The sequence below is a fragment of the Silurus meridionalis genome, chromosome 17, assembly GCF_014805685.1.
Source record: "Silurus meridionalis isolate SWU-2019-XX chromosome 17, ASM1480568v1, whole genome shotgun sequence".
Classification (NCBI taxonomy): Eukaryota; Metazoa; Chordata; class Actinopteri; order Siluriformes; family Siluridae; genus Silurus; species Silurus meridionalis.
The window spans coordinates 9,284,334-9,305,480 of record NC_060900.1 but is presented as its reverse complement, the minus strand read 5'-3'; the positions used below and the strand labels follow the sequence as shown (position 1 = coordinate 9,305,480).

Here is a 21,147-nt window from a genome sequence, read left to right as displayed (position 1 = left end):
ACAATACCACTACACCACTAGTGTTTTCGCCACCTTCAATCTGATTAATATTTAGCAACACATGACAAGACTCTGCATCAGCATGATTGGACTACACCACTGATGCTTCTTTAACTTGTTGTGTTTCCTCTGACGCAACAGCTGAGCAAGATCCTGAGTGCAAGAGCTTTTAGATGGATTTGGAATTTTCTAGGTTAATTGCCCTGCAAAACATGGCAACATAGAATCAAAACAAATGGGATAAACCGATACTCATCCTCTGTTCACCAGAATAAGAATCTGGCATGAACTTCTCCAGTGGAACCTCTTTGCTATGTTGCATGTCTAACAATGAAGTATCACTTGTGATGGTCTGCAGCTTATTTACATTTTAGGTGCCAGTAGACCATAAATTTAGTTGCATGTTTCTTTAACATTTGACCCAGATGGGATTCGAACCCACAATCCTCAGCTCCGAAGGCTGATGCCTTATCCATTAGGCCACTGGGCCAGTAAAGGAAACATGTGGGTGGTGCAACAACAGAACAATATTTTGTTAGCAAGACGTTTTTGAGGGTCATAGGAATTTGCTAGGCTATATTAAGCTGCAGAGTAAGTTAAACAAGATCGTAAAAAAAAAAGACACCAGCCAGGAGTCAAAGCCAGGTCACAAGAATGGGAATCTTTCACAATACCACTACACCACTAGTGTTTTCGCCACCTTCAATCTGGTTAATATTTAGCAACACATGACAAGACTCTGCATCAGCATGATTGGACTACACCACTGATGCTTCTTTAACTTGTTGTGTTTCCTCTGACGCAACAGCTGAGCAAGATCCTGAGTGCAAGAGCTTTTAGATGGATTTGGAATTTTCTAGGTAAATTGCCCTGCAAAACATGGCAACATAGAATCAAAACAAATGGGATAAACCGATGCTCATCCTCTGTTCACCAGAATAAGAATCTGGCATGAACTTCTCCAGGGGAACCTCTTTGCTATGTTGCATGTCTAACAATGAAGTATCACTTGTGATGGTCTGCAGGTGATTTACATTTTAGGTGCCAGTTGACCATGAATTTAGTTGCATGCTTCTTTAACATTTGACCCAGATGGGATTCGAACCCACAATCCTCAGCTCCGAAGGCTGATGCCTTATCCATTAGGCCACTGGGCCAGTAAAGGAAACATGTGGGTGGTGCAACAACAGAACAATATTTTGTTAGCAAGACGTTTTTGAGGGTCATAGGAATTTGCTAGGCTATATTAAGCTGCAGAGTAAGTTAAACAAGATCGTAAAAAAAAAAGACACCAGCCAGGAGTCAAAGCCAGGTCACAAGAATGGGAATCTTTCACAATACCACTACACCACTAGTGTTTTCGCCACCTTCAATCTGGTTAATATTTAGCAACACATGACAAGACTCTGCATCAGCATGATTGGACTACCACTGATGCTTCTTTAACATTTGACCCAGATGGGATTCAACCCACAATCCTCAGCTCAAGGCTGATGCCTTATCCATTAGGCCACTGGGCCAATAAAGGAAACATGTGGGTGGTGCAACAACAGAACAATATTTTGTTAGCAAGACGTTTTTGAGGGTCATAGGAATTTGCTAGGCTATATTAAGCTGCAGAGTAAGTTAAACAAGATCGTAAAAAAAAAAAGACACCAGCCAGGAGTCAAAGCCAGGTCACAAGAATGGGAATCTTTCACAATACCACTACACCACTAGTGTTTTCGCCACCTTCAATCTGATTAATATTTAGCAACACATGACAAGACTCTGCATCAGCATGATTGGACTACACCACTGATGCTTCTTTAACTTGTTGTGTTTCCTCTGACGCAACAGCTGAGCAAGATCCTGAGTGCAAGAGCTTTTAGATGGATTTGGAATTTTCTAGGTAAATTGCCCTGCAAAACATGGCAACATAGAATCAAAACAAATGGGATAAACCGATACTCATCCTCTGTTCACCAGAATAAGAATCTGGCATGAACTTCTCCAGTGGAACCTCTTTGCTATGTTGCATGTCTAACAATGAAGTATCACTTGTGATGGTCTGCAGCTTATTTACATTTTAGGTGCCAGTAGACCATAAATTTAGTCGCATGCTTCTTTAACATTTGACCCAGATGGGATTTGAACCCACAATCCTCAGCTCCGAAGGCTGATGCCTTATCCATTAGGCCACTGGGCCAGTAAAGGAAACATGTGGGTGGTGCAACAACAGAACAATATTTTGTTAGCAAGACGTTTTTGAGGGTCATAGGAATTTGCTAGGCTATATTAAGCTGCAGAGTAAGTTAAACAAGATCGTAAAAAAAAAAAAAAGACACCAGCCAGGAGTCAAAGCCAGGTCACAAGAATGGGAATCTTTCACAATACCACTACACCACTAGTGTTTTCGCCACCTTCAATCTGATTAATATTTAGCAACACATGACAAGACTCTGCATCAGCATGATTGGACTACACCACTGATGCTTCTTTAACTTGTTGTGTTTCCTCTGACGCAACAGCTGAGCAAGATCCTGAGTGCAAGAGCTTTTAGATGGATTTGGAATTTTCTAGGTAAATTGCCCTGCAAAACATGGCAACATAGAATCAAAACAAATGGGATAAACCGATACTCATCCTCTGTTCACCAGAATAAGAATCTGGCATGAACTTCTCCAGTGGAACCTCTTTGCTATGTTGCATGTCTAACAATGAAGTATCACTTGTGATGGTCTGCAGCTTATTTACATTTTAGGTGCCAGTAGACCATAAATTTAGTCGCATGCTTCTTTAACATTTGACCCAGATGGGATTTGAACCCACAATCCTCAGCTCTGAAGGCTGATGCCTTATCCATTAGGCCACTGGGCCAGGAAAGGAAACATGTGGGTGGTGCAACAACAGAACAATATTTTGTTAGCAAGACGTTTTTGAGGGTCATAGGAATTTGCTAGGCTATATTAAGCTGCAGAGTAAGTTAAACAAGATCGTAAAAAAAAAAAAAAAGACACCAGCCAGGAGTCAAAGCCAGGTCACAAGAATGGGAATCTTTCACAATACCACTACACCACTAGTGTTTTCGCCACCTTCAATCTGATTAATATTTAGCAACACATGACAAGACTCTGCATCAGCATGATTGGACTACACCACTGATGCTTCTTTAACTTGTTGTGTTTCCTCTGACGCAACAGCTGAGCAAGATCCTGAGTGCAAGAGCTTTTAGATGGATTTGGAATTTTCTAGGTTAATTGCCCTGCAAAACATGGCAACATAGAATCAAAACAAATGGGATAAACCGATACTCATCCTCTGTTCACCAGAATAAGAATCTGGCATGAACTTCTCCAGTGGAACCTCTTTGCTATGTTGCATGTCTAACAATGAAGTATCACTTGTGATGGTCTGCAGGTGATTTACATTTTAGGTGCCAGTTGACCATAAATTTACTTGCATGCTTCTTTAACATTTGACCCAGATGGGATTCAACCCACAATCCTCAGCTCGAAGGCTGATGCCTTATCCATTAGGCCACTGGGCCAGTAAAGGAAACATGTGGGTGGTGCAACAACAGAACAATATTTTGTTAGCAAGACGTTTTTGAGGGTCATAGGAATTTGCTAGGCTATATTAAGCTGCAGAGTAAGTTAAACAAGATCGTAAAAAAAAAAAAAAAGACACCAGCCAGGAGTCAAAGCCAGGTCACAAGAATGGGAATCTTTCACAATACCACTACACCACTAGTGTTTTCGCCACCTTCAATCTGATTAATATTTAGCAACACATGACAAGACTCTGCATCAGCATGATTGGACTACACCACTGATGCTTCTTTAACTTGTTGTGTTTCCTCTGACGCAACAGCTGAGCAAGATCCTGAGTGCAAGAGCTTTTAGATGGATTTGGAATTTTCTAGGTAAATTGCCCTGCAAAACATGGCAACATAGAATCAAAACAAATGGGATAAACCGATACTCATCCTCTGTTCACCAGAATAAGAATCTGGCATGAACTTCTCCAGTGGAACCTCTTTGCTATGTTGCATGTCTAACAATGAAGTATCACTTGTGATGGTCTGCAGCTTATTTACATTTTAGGTGCCAGTTGACCATGAATTTAGTTGCATGTTTCTTTAACATTTGACCCAGATGGGATTCGAACCCACAATCCTCAGCTCCGAAGGCTGATGCCTTATCCATTAGGCCACTGGGCCAATAAAGGAAACATGTGGGTGGTGCAACAACAGAACAATATTTTGTTAGCAAGACGTTTTTGAGGGTCATAGGAATTTGCTAGGCTATATTAAGCTGCAGAGTAAGTTAAACAAGATCGTAAAAAAAAAAAAAAGACACCAGCCAGGAGTCAAAGCCAGGTCACAAGAATGGGAATCTTTCACAATACCACTACACCACTAGTGTTTTCGCCACCTTCAATCTGGTTAATATTTAGCAACACATGACAAGACTCTGCATCAGCATGATTGGACTACACCACTGATGCTTCTTTAACTTGTTGTGTTTCCTCTGACGCAACAGCTGAGCAAGATCCTGAGTGCAAGAGCTTTTAGATGGATTTGGAATTTTCTAGGTTAATTGCCCTGCAAAACATGGCAACATAGAATCAAAACAAATGGGATAAACCGATACTCATCCTCTGTTCACCAGAATAAGAATCTGGCATGAACTTCTCCAGTGGAACCTCTTTGCTATGTTGCATGTCTAACAATGAAGTATCACTTGTGATGGTCTGCAGCTTATTTACATTTTAGGTGCCAGTTGACCATGAATTTAGTTGCATGCTTCTTTAACATTTGACCCAGATGGGATTCGAACCCACAATCCTCAGCTCCGAAGGCTGATGCCTTATCCATTAGGCCACTGGGCCAGTAAAGGAAACATGTGGGTGGTGCAACAACAGAACAATATTTTGTTAGCAAGACGTTTTTGAGGGTCATAGGAATTTGCTAGGCTATATTAAGCTGCAGAGTAAGTTAAACAAGATCGTAAAAAAAAAAGACACCAGCCAGGAGTCAAAGCCAGGTCACAAGAATGGGAATCTTTCACAATACCACTACACCACTAGTGTTTTCGCCACCTTCAATCTGATTAATATTTAGCAACACATGACAAGACTCTGCATCAGCATGATTGGACTACACCACTGATGCTTCTTTAACTTGTTGTGTTTCCTCTGACGCAACAGCTGAGCAAGATCCTGAGTGCAAGAGCTTTTAGATGGATTTGGAATTTTCTAGGTTAATTGCCCTGCAAAACATGGCAACATAGAATCAAAACAAATGGGATAAACCGATACTCATCCTCTGTTCACCAGAATAAGAATCTGGCATGAACTTCTCCAGGGGAGCCTCTTTGCTATGTTGCATGTCTAACAATGAAGTATCACTTGTGATGGTCTGCAGCTTATTTACATTTTAGGTGCCAGTAGACCATAAATTTAGTCGCATGTTTCTTTAACATTTGACCCAGATGGGATTCGAACCCACAATCCCCAGCTCCGAAGGCTGATGCCTTATCCATTAGGCCACTGGGCCAGTAAAGAAAAAACATTTGGGTGGTGCAACAACAGAACAATATTTTGTTAGCAAGACGTTTTTGAGGGTCATAGGAATTTGCTAGGCTATATTAAGCTGCAGAGTAAGTTAAACAAGATCGTAAAAAAAAAAAAGACACCAGCCAGGAGTCAAAGCCAGGTCACAAGAATGGGAATCTTTCACAATACCACTACACCACTAGTGTTTTCGCCACCTTCAATCTGGTTAATATTTAGCAACACATGACAAGACTCTGCATCAGCATGATTGGACTACACCACTGATGCTTCTTTAACTTGTTGTGTTTCCTCTGACGCAACAGCTGAGCAAGATCCTGAGTGCAAGAGCTTTTAGATGGATTTGGAATTTTCTAGGTAAATTGCCCTGCAAAACATGGCAACATAGAATCAAAACAAATGGGATAAACCATTGCTCATCCTCTGTTCACCAGAATAAGAATCTGGCATGAACTTCTCCAGGGGAACCTCTTTGCTATGTTGCATGTCTAACAATGAAGTATCACTTGTGATGGTCTGCAGGTGATTTACATTTTAGGTGCCAGTTGACCATGAATTTAGTTGCATGTTTCTTTAACATTTGACCCAGATGGGATTCGAACCCACAATCCTCAGCTCCGAAGGCTGATGCCTTATCCATTAGGCCACTGGGCCAGTAAAGGAAACATGTGGGTGGTGCAACAACAGAACAATATTTTGTTAGCAAGACGTTTTTGAGGGTCATAGGAATTTGCTAGGCTATATTAAGCTGCAGAGTAAGTTAAACAAGATCGTAAAAAAAAAAAAGACACCAGCCAGGAGTCAAAGCCAGGTCACAAGAATGGGAATCTTTCACAATACCACTACACCACTAGTGTTTTCGCCACCTTCAATCTGATTAATATTTAGCAACACATGACAAGACTCTGCATCAGCATGATTGGACTACACCACTGATGCTTCTTTAACTTGTTGTGTTTCCTCTGACGCAACAGCTGAGCAAGATCCTGAGTGCAAGAGCTTTTAGATGGATTTGGAATTTTCTAGGTAAATTGCCCTGCAAAACATGGCAACATAGAATCAAAACAAATGGGATAAACCGATACTCATCCTCTGTTCACCAGAATAAGAATCTGGCATGAACTTCTCCAGTGGAACCTCTTTGCTATGTTGCATGTCTAACAATGAAGTATCACTTGTGATGGTCTGCAGCTTATTTACATTTTAGGTGCCAGTTGACCATAAATTTACTTGCATGCTTCTTTAACATTTGACCCAGATGGGATTCGAACCCACAATCCTCAGCTCGAAGGCTGATGCCTTATCCATTAGGCCACTGGGCCAGTAAAGAAACATGTGGGTGGTGCAACAACAGAACAATATTTTGTTAGCAAGACGTTTTTGAGGGTCATAGGAATTTGCTAGGCTATATTAAGCTGCAGAGTAAGTTAAACAAGATCGTAAAAAAAAAAAAGACACCAGCCAGGAGTCAAAGCCAGGTCACAAGAATGGGAATCTTTCACAATACCACTACACCACTAGTGTTTTCGCCACCTTCAATCTGGTTAATATTTAGCAACACATGACAAGACTCTGCATCAGCATGATTGGACTACACCACTGATGCTTCTTTAACTTGTTGTGTTTCCTCTGACGCAACAGCTGAGCAAGATCCTGAGTGCAAGAGCTTTTAGATGGATTTGGAATTTTCTAGGTAAATTGCCCTGCAAAACATGGCAACATAGAATCAAAACAAATGGGATAAACCGATACTCATCCTCTGTTCACCAGAATAAGAATCTGGCATGAACTTCTCCAGGGGAACCTCTTTGCTATGTTGCATGTCTAACAATGAAGTATCACTTGTGATGGTCTGCAGGTGATTTACATTTTAGGTGCCAGTTGACCATAAATTTAGTTGCATGCTTCTTTAACATTTGACCCAGATGGGATTCGAACCCACAATCCTCAGCTCCGAAGGCTGATGCCTTATCCATTAGGCCACTGGGCCAGTAAAGGAAACATGTGGTGGTGCAACAACAGAACAATATTTTGTTAGCAAGACGTTTTTGAGGGTCATAGGAATTTGCTAGGCTATATTAAGCTGCAGAGTAAGTTAAACAAGATCGTAAAAAAAAAAAAGACACCAGCCAGGAGTCAAAGCCAGGTCACAAGAATGGGAATCTTTCACAATACCACTACACCACTAGTGTTTTCGCCACCTTCAATCTGATTAATATTTAGCAACACATGACAAGACTCTGCATCAGCATGATTGGACTACACCACTGATGCTTCTTTAACTTGTTGTGTTTCCTCTGACGCAACAGCTGAGCAAGATCCTGAGTGCAAGAGCTTTTAGATGGATTTGGAATTTTCTAGGTAATTGCCCTGCAAAACATGGCAACATAGAATCAAAACAAATGGGATAAACTGATACTCATCCTCTGTTCACCAGAATAAGAATCTGGCATGAACTTCTCCAGGGGAACCTCTTTGCTATGTTGCATGTCTAACAATGAAGTATCACTTGTGATGGTCTGCAGCTTATTTACATTTTAGGTGCCAGTAGACCATAAATTTAGTTGCATGTTTCTTTAACATTTGACCCAGATGGGATTCGAACCCACAATCCCCAGCTCCGAAGGCTGATGCCTTATCCATTAGGCCACTGGGCCAGTAAAGAAAAAACATTTGGGTGGTGCAACAACAGAACAATATTTTGTTAGCAAGACGTTTTTGAGGGTCATAGGAATTTGCTAGGCTATATTAAGCTGCAGAGTAAGTTATACAAGATCGTAACAAAGAAAAAAGACACCAGCCAGGAGTCAAAGCCAGGTCACAAGAATGGGAATCTTTCACAATACCACTGCACCACTAGTGTTTTCGCCACCTTCAATCTGGTTAATATTTAGCAACACATGACAAGACTCTGCATCAGCATGATTGGACTACACGACTGATGCTTCTTTAACTTGTTGTGTTTCCTCTGCAACAGCTGAGCAAGATCCTGAGTGCAAGAGCTTTTAGATGGATTTGGAATTTTCTAGGTAATTGCCCTGCAAAACATGGCAACATAGAATCAAAACAAATGGGATAAACCATGCTCATCCTCTGTTCACCAGAATAAGAATCTGGCATGAACTTCTCCAGGGGAACCTCTTTGCTATGTTGCATGTCTAACAATGAAGTATCACTTGTGATGGTCTGCAGGTGATTTACATTTTAGGTGCCAGTAGACCATAAATTTACTTGCATGCTTCTTTAACTTGTTGTGTTTCCTCTGCAACAGCTGAGCAAGATCCTGAGTGCAAGAGCTTTTAGATGGATTTGGAATTTTCTAGGTAAATTGCCCTGCAAAACATGGCAACATAGAATCAAAACAAATGGGATAAACCATGCTCATCCTCTGTTCACCAGAATAAGAATCTGGCATGAACTTCTCCAGTGGAACCTCTTTGCTATGTTGCATGTCTAACAATGAAGTATCACTTGTGATGGTCTGCAGGTGATTTACATTTTAGGTGCCAGTTGACCATGAATTTAGTTGCATGCTTCTTTAACTTGTTGTGTTTCCTCTGCAACAGCTGAGCAAGATCCTGAGTGCAAGAGCTTTTAGATGGATTTGGAATTTTCTAGGTAATTGCCCTGCAAAACATGGCAACATAGAATCAAAACAAATGGGATAAACCAATGCTCATCCTCTGTTCACCAGAATAAGAATCTGGCATGAACTTCTCCAGGGGAACCTCTTTGCTATGTTGCATGTCTAACAATGAAGTATCACTTGTGATGGTCTGCAGGTGATTTACATTTTAGGTGCCAGTTGACCATAAATTTACTTGCATGCTTCTTTAACTTGTTGTGTTTCCTCTGCAACAGCTGAGCAAGATCCTGAGTGCAAGAGCTTTTAGATGGATTTGGAATTTTCTAGGTTAATTGCCCTGCAAAACATGGCAACATAGAATCAAAACAAATGGGATAAACCAATGCTCATCCTCTGTTCACCAGAATAAGAATCTGGCATGAACTTCTCCAGGGGAACCTCTTTGCTATGTTGCATGTCTAACAATGAAGTATCACTTGTGATGGTCTGCAGGTGATTTACATTTTAGGTGCCAGTAGACCATAAATTTAGTCGCATGTTTCTTTAACATTTGACCCAGATGGGATTCGAACCCACAATCCTCAGCTCCGAAGGCTGATGCCTTATCCATTAGGCCACTGGGCCAATAAAGGAAACATGTGGGTGGTGCAACAACAGAACAATATTTTGTTAGCAAGACGTTTTTGAGGGTCATAGGAATTTGCTAGGCTATATTAAGCTGCAGAGTAAGTTAAACAAGATCGTAAAAAAAAAAAAAAAAAAAAAAAAAAAAAAAAAAAAAAAAAAAAAAAAAAAAAAAAAGACACCAGCCAGGAGTCAAAGCCAGGTCACAAGAATGGGAATCTTTCACAATACCACTGCACCACTAGTGTTTTCGCCACCTTCAATCTGATTAATATTTAGCAACACATGACAAGACTCTGCATCAGCATGATTGGACTACCACTGATGCTTCTTTAACTTGTTGTGTTTCCTCTGCAACAGCTGAGCAAGATCCTGAGTGCAAGAGCTTTTAGATGGATTTGGAATTTTCTAGGTAATTGCCCTGCAAAACATGGCAACATAGAATCAAAACAAATGGGATAAACCGATACTCATCCTCTGTTCACCAGAATAAGAATCTGGCATGAACTTCTCCAGTGGAACCTCTTTGCTATGTTGCATGTCTAACAATGAAGTATCACTTGTGATGGTCTGCAGCTTATTTACATTTTAGGTGCCAGTAGACCATAAATTTAGTTGCATGCTTCTTTAACTTGTTGTGTTTCCTCTGGCAACAGCTGAGCAAGATCCTGAGTGCAAGAGCTTTTAGATGGATTTGGAATTTTCTAGGTAAATTGCCCTGCAAAACATGGCAACATAGAATCAAAACAAATGGGATAAACCAATGCTCATCCTCTGTTCACCAGAATAAGAATCTGGCATGAACTTCTCCAGGGGAACCTCTTTGCTATGTTGCATGTCTAACAATGAAGTATCACTTGTGATGGTCTGCAGCTTATTTACATTTTAGGTGCCAGTAGACCATAAATTTAGTTGCATGTTCTTTAACATTTGACCCAGATGGGATTGAACCCACAATCCTCAGCTCAAGGCTGATGCCTTATCCATTAGGCCACTGGGCCAGTAAAGAAAAATGTGGGTGGTGCAACAACAGAACAATATTTTGTTAGCAAGACGTTTTTGAGGGTCATAGGAATTTGCTAGGCTATATTAAGCTGCAGAGTAAGTTAAACAAGATCGTAAAAAAGAAAAAAGACACCAGCCAGGAGTCAAAGCCAGGTCACAAGAATGGGAATCTTTCACAATACCACTACACCACTAGTGTTTTCGCCACCTTCAATCTGGTTAATATTTAGCAACACATGACAAGACTCTGCATCAGCATGATTGGACTACACCACTGATGCTTCTTTAACTTGTTGTGTTTCCTCTGACGCAACAGCTGAGCAAGATCCTGAGTGCAAGAGCTTTTAGATGGATTTGGAATTTTCTAGGTAAATTGCCCTGCAAAACATGGCAACATAGAATCAAAACAAATGGGATAAACCGATACTCATCCTCTGTTCACCAGAATAAGAATCTGGCATGAACTTCTCCAGTGGAACCTCTTTGCTATGTTGCATGTCTAACAATGAAGTATCACTTGTGATGGTCTGCAGCTTATTTACATTTTAGGTGCCAGTAGACCATAAATTTAGTTGCATGTTTCTTTAACATTTGACCCAGATGGGATTTGAACCCACAATCCTCAGCTCCGAAGGCTGATGCCTTATCCATTAGGCCACTGGGCCAGTAAAGAAAAAAAGTGTGGGTGGTGCAACAACAGAACAATATTTTGTTAGCAAGATGTTTTTGAGGGTCATAGGAATTTGCTAGGCTATATTAAGCTGCAGAGTAAGTTAAACAAGATCGTAAAAAAAAAAAAGACACCAGCCAGGAGTCAAAGCCAGGTCACAAGAATGGGAATCTTTCACAATACCACTACACCACTAGTGTTTTCGCCACCTTCAATCTGATTAATATTTAGCAACACATGACAAGACTCTGCATCAGCATGATTGGACTACACCACTGTTAGTGTTAGGATGGTTTTCACACTGTTTCACACACATTCCTTTGTCTGCTCAGTGTCTATAGAATATTTACGATGTTAGTCTTTAAGGTAAACAGGGAGTCCTTATCTGGACTCACACATCGCCAGCTAGATAAATAAATAAATAAATAAATAAATAAATAAATAAATAAATAAATAAATAAATAAATAAATAAATAAATAAATAAATAAATAAATAAATAAATAAATAAATAAATAAATAAATAAATAAATAAATAAATAAATAAATAAATAAATAAATAAATAAATAAATAAATAAATAAATAAATAAATAAATAAATAAATAAATAAATAAATAAATAAATAAATAAATAAATAAATAAATAAATAAATAAATAAATAAATAAATAAATAAATAAATAAATAAATAAATAAATAAATAAATAAATAAATAAATAAATAAATAAATAAATAAATAAATAAATAAATAAATAAATAAATAAATAAATAAATAAATAAATAAATAAATAAATAAATAAATAAATAAATAAATAAATAAATAAATAAATAAATAAATAAATAAATAAATAAATAAATAAATAAATAAATAAATAAATAAATAAATAAATAAATAAATAAATAAATAAATAAATAAATAAATAAATAAATAAATAAATAAATAAATAAATAAATAAATAAATAAATAAATAAATAAATAAATAAATAAATAAATAAATAAATAAATAAATAAATAAATAAATAAATAAATAAATAAATAAATAAATAAATAAATAAATAAATAAATAAATAAATAAATAAATAAATAAATAAATAAATAAATAAATAAATAAATAAATAAATAAATAAATAAATAAATAAATAAATAAATAAATAAATAAATAAATAAATAAATAAATAAATAAATAAATAAATAAATAAATAAATAAATAAATAAATAAATAAATAAATAAATAAATAAATAAATAAATAAATAAATAAATAAATAAATAAATAAATAAATAAATAAATAAATAAATAAATAAATAAATAAATAAATAAATAAATAAATAAATAAATAAATAAATAAATAAATAAATAAATAAATAAATAAATAAATAAATAAATAAATAAATAAATAAATAAATAAATAAATAAATAAATAAATAAATAAATAAATAAATAAATAAATAAATAAATAAATAAATAAATAAATAAATAAATAAATAAATAAATAAATAAATAAATAAATAAATAAATAAATAAATAAATAAATAAATAAATAAATAAATAAATAAATAAATAAATAAATAAATAAATAAATAAATAAATAAATAAATAAATAAATAAATAAATAAATAAATAAATAAATAAATAAATAAATAAATAAATAAATAAATAAATAAATAAATAAATAAATAAATAAATAAATAAATAAATAAATAAATAAATAAATAAATAAATAAATAAATAAATAAATAAATAAATAAATAAATAAATAAATAAATAAATAAATAAATAAATAAATAAATAAATAAATAAATAAATAAATAAATAAATAAATAAATAAATAAATAAATAAATAAATAAATAAATAAATAAATAAATAAATAAATAAATAAATAAATAAATAAATAAATAAATAAATAAATAAATAAATAAATAAATAAATAAATAAATAAATAAATAAATAAATAAATAAATAAATAAATAAATAAATAAATAAATAAATAAATAAATAAATAAATAAATAAATAAATAAATAAATAAATAAATAAATAAATAAATAAATAAATAAATAAATAAATAAATAAATAAATAAATAAATAAATAAATAAATAAATAAATAAATAAATAAATAAATAAATAAATAAATAAATAAATAAATAAATAAATAAATAAATAAATAAATAAATAAATAAATAAATAAATAAATAAATAAATAAATAAATAAATAAATAAATAAAAAAAAGTGAGAGAAAATAGAAAAGGAACTAAAGAAAAACGGACATTTTGAAAAGACTTTAAAATTTTTCAAAAGACTTCAATCTTGTTTTGGCTTTATAGTCTATTTTTTTCTCCTACCTAACAAAATTTGTGATTCAATTGGAGAGATTGGATTATTTTTTTTGTTTGATGACTGCGATCCCCCTGGTGCCTAGTGTTGTGTGTATTGTCTGTGTATTAAGTGTTGTGTGTCTGTTCTTTGTTCTGTGTTAAGAAGATGGGTCATAACGTTTCTCTCCCATTGCCGGAAGAAAATCCCAAAGATTGGATGTATAGGAATAGTGACGGTTACTGGACTAATCCTTATTTAGATAATTTGGCAGGATGGAGTGAATGTATGTCACAGGTAGATGATTTTCCTAGACATGGGTCATTTAATACCCGCGATATGGAAAACGCGTATTCCATGGTGAACGGTGGATGGGGCGATCCGAATTGGGACTACACTTATATGCGTGAGTCCTATGATAAATGGGTAAATATGAAGAAGTACTGGGACAAAGGTCCAGAAAGAGTCAATGCTTCTAAATGCTCTTTGAATAAGAAACAATCGCCTCCGCCATACAATTCGACACCGTCTACTAGCCCTGGTCTTTATCCTGCGCTGCCTGTTGCTGCGTCTTTACAGCCCGCTTTTGCATTTGTACGAGAGCGAAATGAAATTCATGTTAAACAAGCGAAAGCTAGTGATATTGATGCTATATGTAGGAGTCTTCCTATTCCAACTAACCCTACAAAATATGTACAGATCTTGAAAAGCCACACTCGGTATGCACAGTTAACGGGCCCTGATTTTAGAACTATTCTTTTGCGTACTTTGGGAGACGATGTTACAGAGGAGTTGATCATTGAAAAATGTCCCACCCTCGCGCGCGTTAATGATGCCATTACAGGCGAGGGCACGGCCGCGAACTGTCACCAGATTTTTTGGGAAAACGATGCCAATGTAATGCAAATGTATAATGAGCTAAAGGATTTTCTGGATAACAGAATAGCATCCACGCGTGACATTTCACATGCAGCTAACACTAAGCAAGGTTTTAAGGAAACGCCGTCTGCCTTTGTGGTGCGTTTTAAAGCAGCATGGGAGAATGATTCTAAACTGCCAACTGATGATACACACAATGTGTTGTTTATAAATACTTGTTTGAATAACATGAAAGCTTCTCAGGCTCAATTGATTCGCATCACGACAGACAGATTGCTCGAGAAGTCGGTAGATCAGTTCTGTGCTCGAATTAGAGATTTAGATGCCGCTGGAGGTTTTCAGTCCGCTTCTGGTTTAGTTAAGTCTGAACCCACTATGTTCTTTGCTGCAACAGGAAGTGGTGCATCCCAGCCACAGTACAAAACTCAAGGAGGAGGTTTTAGGAAAAAGGGGAGGTGCAATTATTGTGGGAAGTCTGGTCATTGGGTTAAAACTTGTAGACAGAGAATGGAAGATGAGAGAAGGGGCGTACCCACTCAGCGAGTAGAGAATACAGACCAGCATGCAGTCGTGCAGAGGCCCACACAGCAGCAATATCCTACCCAGTGGACTTCTGCATAGGGCAGCCTACGGAGCGATGAACCCCATGATTTTTCGATGATAACTTTATCCTACAGTAATCACCCTTCGACCTTGCCTAATGTCACGTTGCGCATAGACAATAAAGACTATTGTTTTCTTGCTGATACTGGCGCTACCTGCTCTTCAATTGCTGGGGGTGAATATTCTGGTCCCATTTCAGGAAAAAGTATCCGCTCCGTGGGAATAGATGGGGTTCCAATTTCATGTCCTGTAACTCACCTTTTGCCTGTAGTGAGACCGACTGGTACTAATTTTTATCATAGCTTTACGATAATTCCAAACTCGCCTTTAAACCTTTTAGGAAGAGATATGATGCATAAAATGGGAATGGAGATTCTGTTTTTCGAAAGCAATGTCTCACTGTCTTTTCCTTCTGTCCTCATGCTCTCAACTGAGCCACAGCTACATCCGGAAGATTTTTTCCAAGGTAGTACAGAGGTCCTGCCTGATGAACCGAATTTAGGTGAAGTTAACCCTAAATTATGGGCCTCTCACAAAGATGAGGCAGGTTTGATCCAGGTAAAACCGTATCATGCACTCATGAAAACACACCATCCGATTTTTGTTAAACAATATCCATTGTCGAAAGAGAAGAATGTTGGCATTGCTCCAGTTATTGACAATTTATTGTCACAAGGTGTTTTGATCGAGACACATTCACCGTATAACACACCGATTAATCCCGTCTTGAAGGCAGATAAAAAATGCTGGAGGCTAACACAGGATTTACGTGAGATTAATAAATTAGTTATTCCGTTAGCTCCTTTGGTGCCCGATGTAGCTACCATTGTTAACTCTATACCAGCGACTCACAGATTTTTTACTGTGATTGATCTTTGTTCTGCTTTTTTCAGTGTCCCTTTGGCCTCAGAGACGCAGCCACTTTTCGCATTTACCTATAGGGGACGTCAATTCACCTGGACCCGTCTTCCTCAGGGTTTTGTTGACTCGTCAGCCGAATTATGCTAAGCCTTTTCATCTATATGTGCACGAACGTGGTGGTACGGCTGCGGGGATCCTAGCCCAGGAACACGGTGACAGATATCGCCCTGTTGCATATCTTTCCAAATCTTTAGACAACATAGCACAAGGGTTGGCCTCGTGCTTGCGTGCAGTGGCTGCTGCGGCTCTGATGGTCCGGGATGCTGAGAAAACGGTGCTGTCACATCCTTTGATACTGTACACCTCACATCAGGTAACAGCTATTTTACACAACCTCAACACACAACATATGACAGCACAACGTAGATCTGGTTATGAGACCACGCTCTTGTCAACGGAAAACTTAACTATTAAGCCTTCTTCACAGCCGCATTCAGCTGTAGTAGCTCTGCGTGATCTGCTAGGCAATATTGACTTAGATGGTTTTGACGACACACATGATTGCCTTAAACACATTGAACAAGAGACCTCTTGTAGGCCCGATCTTTTAGATACGGCCCTGGAAGAGGGGAATTGTCTATATGTAGATGGTTCATGTTCAAAACCTTCTGATGGTGTGTATTTATGTGGATATGCGGTTGTAAGATTACCTGATGTAATAGTTGAAGCTAAATCATTACCATACACATCTGCACAAGCTGCAGAGTTGGTCGCACTCACAAGAGCATGTCAGTTGTCTGAAGGTAAAGTAGTGACTATATACACTGATTCTAAGTTTGCTTATGGTGTTGTGCATGATTTTGCCGAAACATGGAAGCAAAGAGACTTTTAAACAGCTGATGGAAAGCCCATAGCACATTTTAATCTTATAGGTTACCTTTTAAAAGCTGTTCAGCTCCCTGCCAAAGTGGCCATAGTGAAGGTTAAAGGACATGCCGTAGGTGATTCAGAAGAAACTCAGGGAAATACATTAGCGGATAAAGTAGCTAAGGAAGCAGCAAAACAAGCAGTAGATTTGGACACTGTACATACAAATCCTGAGATCTCGATGATGTCACATATCTCCAATATACCAGACATTGACCTAAAAATACTTCAAAGTCAGCCTACTGAGGAGGACATTGAGTATTGGGCTTCTAAACAATGTAAATCAGATTCTGCTGGTATCATTAGAGATGTAGATGGCAAAATTGCTCTTCCCAAACTAGCTTTAATAGTGTTGGTGAAGCATTACCATGGGACGTCACACATTAGCATAGCTAAAGTCATACAGGCTATAAATGCATTATACTGTATTGCTGATGTAGCTAAAACAACCAAGCTAGTGTTGGATTCATGTTTGACTTGTGCCAAAACTAATGTACATCGACCTGTACAACATACTGCGCTTACTTTTCCTGAAGCCCCTTTCCAACACCTACAGATAGATTTTACACATATGCCAGCTGTAGGAAATTTGAGATATCTGTTGGTTATAGTTGACAGATTCAGTAAGTGACCAGAAGCATTTGCATGTGCGACAGAGAATGCTAAAACGGTTGTCAAAATATTAACAAAAGAGATCATCTCTAGGTTTGGTATTCCTAGTGTGATTGAAAGTGATAACGGCACACCTTTTGCTTCGAAGGTAACACAACTTTTGGCTAAAAGCTTAGCAATTGACTGGCATTTTAATATTCCCTATCACCCACAGTCAGCTGGAGTGGTAGAGAGAACAAACAGAACCATTAAGGAACATATTACTAAAGCCTGCATTGAAACAGGCCGAAATTGGACTGTTGTTCTCCCGGCAGTGCTCACAGAAATGAGAATGACCCCATCTTCAACTACCAAACTGTCACCTTTTGAAATTCTAATGGGCCGGCCTTTCCCGACCCCATGGGTCAGGGACGACTGGCATTTGTTCCTTAGGTAACCTGGAAGTGATGGTGGACGACTACGTTTCTGCCCTGGTTGAGAAATCAAATTCTATCAGTGCTGATGTCTCACTAACTCTTCCTCTGCCCACAGATAAGCCAACACACCCTTTTGTGCCTAATCAGCAGGTCCTGATACGAAGTCTGAAGCCTACCAAGGTCGGTGAGCCGAAGTATCTGGGTCCAGCGAATGTTCTATCTGTAACCAGAACTGGAGTTCTGACTGATCATCAGCCACAGTGGATACATGCAAGCAGGATCAAAACAGCACCCACTTAATCTGTGCACTAATTGGTCTGTTGGCCTAAGAAGCCTGCCTAAGTGAGTATTCAGGGCTGAAACAGTTGAGAGCCCACGGAAAGATCCTTTCTTTATAGTAGAAAGGGGGCCACCTCCGGGGTGAAGATCTGACTCGGTTAACTGTTTTGTTTAGCTTACCCTGATACCTGCTCTAGGTCTAAATTCTAAACAATATGTGCATAGTTGTAACTAGACTCCGAATTTTCCTTATTCTCTTTGAACACATTATTCAGAGAAGAGATTGTACCTGTATACCTTATAATACTGCTAATAGACATACTGAGCAAGCACTGAGAAATAAATGTCTCATGATGTCTTGGAGAACGTGAAACATCTGCTGAACAAAGTTTTTTTGAGAAGATTAAGAGTTTGTTTACGAGTGTTGAACACTATTTTGTTTTAGGAATGATTCTTTTATTGATTGTTGGAATTATACTTTGTATGTTGCCATGTTTGATGATGATGGTAAGACAGGCCATAAAGGCCTCGATTGGAGTGGTGATGATGAAGGATTATATGCATGTAGGGAAAGAATGAAATGGAATCTCTATGTTTTTGTTTGTCTTTGTCTTTTCATTTGCAGTTTGTGTCACCGGTTCTGTTCCACGGATGAACATCCTATGTTTTGGTGTGTGATGCTAAATCATAAATGATTTAAAGTGGCCATTGTTAGTGTTAGGATGGTTTTCACACTGTTTCACACACATTCCTTTGTCTGCTCAGTGTCTATAGAATATTTACGATGTTAGTCTTTAAGGTAAACAGGGAGTCCTTATCTGGACTCACACATCGCCAGCTAGTATATCCTCTTGTCTAAACAGAAAACAACTAGGTCAGGTTTCTTTTATTTGTATGTGTATATAAACGTTCTGCCGCCTGCAATAAACTGAAGAGGAAGCATTTGCTGTGTGCGGTGTGATTCTTCCCTGATCAGAAAGGCCTACGGGTATCGCAGATCGTATGGAAAACCTCTCCACGAATTAAGTTTCGTTTGGGCATGATAAAAATCTAACAACCACTGATGCTTCTTTAACTTGTTGTGTTTCCTCTGACGCAACAGCTGAGCAAGATCCTGAGTGCAAGAGCTTTTAGATGGATTTGGAATTTTCTAGGTTAATTGCCCTGCAAAACATGGCAACATAGAATCAAAACAAATGGGATAAACCGATGCTCATCCTCTGTTCACCAGAATAAGAATCTGGCATGAACTTCTCCAGGGGAACCTCTTTGCTATGTTGCATGTCTAACAATGAAGTATCACTTGTGATGGTCTGCAGGTGATTTACATTTTAGGTGCCAGTTGACCATAAATTTAGTCGCATGCTTCTTTAACATTTGACCCAGATGGGATTCGAACCCACAATCGTCAGCTCCGAAGGCTGACGCCTTATCCATTAGGCCACTGGGCCAGTAAAAAAAAAAGTGTGGGTGGTGCAACAACAGAACAATATTTTGTTAGCAAGACGTTTTTGAGGGTCATAGGAATTTGCTAGGCTATATTAAGCTGCAGAGTAAGTTAAACAAGATCGTAAAAAAAAAAAAGACACCAGCCAGGAGTCAAAGCCAGGTCACAAGAATGGGAATCTTTCACAATACCACTACACCACTAGTGTTTTCGCCACGTTCAATCTGATTAATATTTAGCAACACATGACAAGACTCTGCATCAGCATGATTGGACTACACCACTGATGCTTCTTTAACTTGTTGTGTTTCCTCTGACACAAAAGCTGAGCAAGATCCTGAGTGCAAGAGCTTTTAGATGGATTTGGAATTTTCTAGGTAAATTGCCCTGCAAAACATGGCAACATAGAATCAAAACAAATGGGATAAACCGATACTCATCCTCTGTTCACCAGAGTAAGAATCTGGCATGAACTTCTCCATTGGAACCTCTTTGCTATGTTGCATGTCTAACAATGAAGTATCACTTGTGATGGTCTGCAGCTTATTTACATTTTAGGTGCCAGTAGACCATAAATTTAGTCGCATGTTTCTTTAACATTTGACCCAGATGGGATTTGAACCCACAATCCTCAGCTCCGAAGGCTGATGCCTTATCCATTAGGCCACTGGGCCAGTAAAGAAAAAAAGTGTGGGTGGTGCAACAACAGAACAATATTTTGTTAGCAAGACGTTTTTGAGGGTCATAGGAATTTGCTAGGCTATATTAAGCTGCAGAGTAAATTAAACAAGATCGTAAAAAAAAAAAAGACACCAGCCAGGAGTCAAAGCCAGGTCACAAGAATGGGAATCTTTCACAATACCACTACACCACTAGTGTTTTCGCCACCTTCAATCTGATTAATATTTAGCAACACATGACAAGACTCTGCATCAGCATGATTGGACTACACCACTGATGCTTCTTTAACTTGTTGTGTTTCCTCTGACGCAACAGCTGAGCAAGATCCTGAGTGCAAGAGCTTTTAGATTGATTTGGAATTTTCTAGGTAAATTGCCCTGCAAAACATGGCAACATAGAATCAAAACAAATGGGATAAACCGATACTCATCCTCTGTTCACCAGAATAAGAATCTGGCATGAACTTCTCCAGTGGAACCTCTTTGCTATGTTGCATGTCTAACAATGAAGTATCACTTGTGATGGTCTGCAGCTTATTTACATTTTAGGTGCCAGTAGACCATAAATTTAGTCGCATGCTTCTTTAACATTTGACCCAGATGGGATTTGAACCCACAATCCTCAGCTCCGAAGGCTGATGCCTTATCCATTAGGCCACTGGGCCAGTAAAGAAAAAAAGTGTGGGTGGTG

The 21,147-nt window shown here is 37.6% G+C and overlaps 14 non-coding genes across 14 annotated transcripts; all 14 read right to left on the bottom strand.

Moving 5' to 3' along the window:
* Positions 1-417: 417 nt before the first annotated feature.
* trnar-ucg lies at positions 418-490 on the bottom strand. Its single transcript has one exon. It is a non-coding gene; the product is annotated as a tRNA-Arg (tRNA).
* Positions 491-1,084: 594 nt separating this feature from the next.
* Positions 1,085-1,157, bottom strand: trnar-ucg. Its single transcript has one exon. It is a non-coding gene; the product is annotated as a tRNA-Arg (tRNA).
* Positions 1,158-2,115: 958 nt separating this feature from the next.
* Positions 2,116-2,188, bottom strand: trnar-ucg. The gene has a single exon. It is a non-coding gene; the product is annotated as a tRNA-Arg (tRNA).
* Positions 2,189-4,128: 1,940 nt separating this feature from the next.
* Positions 4,129-4,201, bottom strand: trnar-ucg. Its single transcript has one exon. It is a non-coding gene; the product is annotated as a tRNA-Arg (tRNA).
* A 598-nt stretch (positions 4,202-4,799) lies between these two features.
* trnar-ucg lies at positions 4,800-4,872 on the bottom strand. The gene has a single exon. It is a non-coding gene; the product is annotated as a tRNA-Arg (tRNA).
* A 594-nt stretch (positions 4,873-5,466) lies between these two features.
* trnar-ucg lies at positions 5,467-5,539 on the bottom strand. Its single transcript has one exon. It is a non-coding gene; the product is annotated as a tRNA-Arg (tRNA).
* A 598-nt stretch (positions 5,540-6,137) lies between these two features.
* Positions 6,138-6,210, bottom strand: trnar-ucg. Its single transcript has one exon. It is a non-coding gene; the product is annotated as a tRNA-Arg (tRNA).
* A 1,263-nt stretch (positions 6,211-7,473) lies between these two features.
* Positions 7,474-7,546, bottom strand: trnar-ucg. Its single transcript has one exon. It is a non-coding gene; the product is annotated as a tRNA-Arg (tRNA).
* A 594-nt stretch (positions 7,547-8,140) lies between these two features.
* trnar-ucg lies at positions 8,141-8,213 on the bottom strand. Its single transcript has one exon. It is a non-coding gene; the product is annotated as a tRNA-Arg (tRNA).
* Positions 8,214-9,693: 1,480 nt separating this feature from the next.
* On the bottom strand, positions 9,694-9,766 carry trnar-ucg. Its single transcript has one exon. It is a non-coding gene; the product is annotated as a tRNA-Arg (tRNA).
* A 1,597-nt stretch (positions 9,767-11,363) lies between these two features.
* Positions 11,364-11,436, bottom strand: trnar-ucg. Its single transcript has one exon. It is a non-coding gene; the product is annotated as a tRNA-Arg (tRNA).
* Positions 11,437-19,707: 8,271 nt separating this feature from the next.
* On the bottom strand, positions 19,708-19,780 carry trnar-ucg. The gene has a single exon. It is a non-coding gene; the product is annotated as a tRNA-Arg (tRNA).
* Positions 19,781-20,377: 597 nt separating this feature from the next.
* trnar-ucg lies at positions 20,378-20,450 on the bottom strand. The gene has a single exon. It is a non-coding gene; the product is annotated as a tRNA-Arg (tRNA).
* A 598-nt stretch (positions 20,451-21,048) lies between these two features.
* trnar-ucg lies at positions 21,049-21,121 on the bottom strand. Its single transcript has one exon. It is a non-coding gene; the product is annotated as a tRNA-Arg (tRNA).
* Between the last annotated feature and the right edge of the window lie 26 nt (positions 21,122-21,147).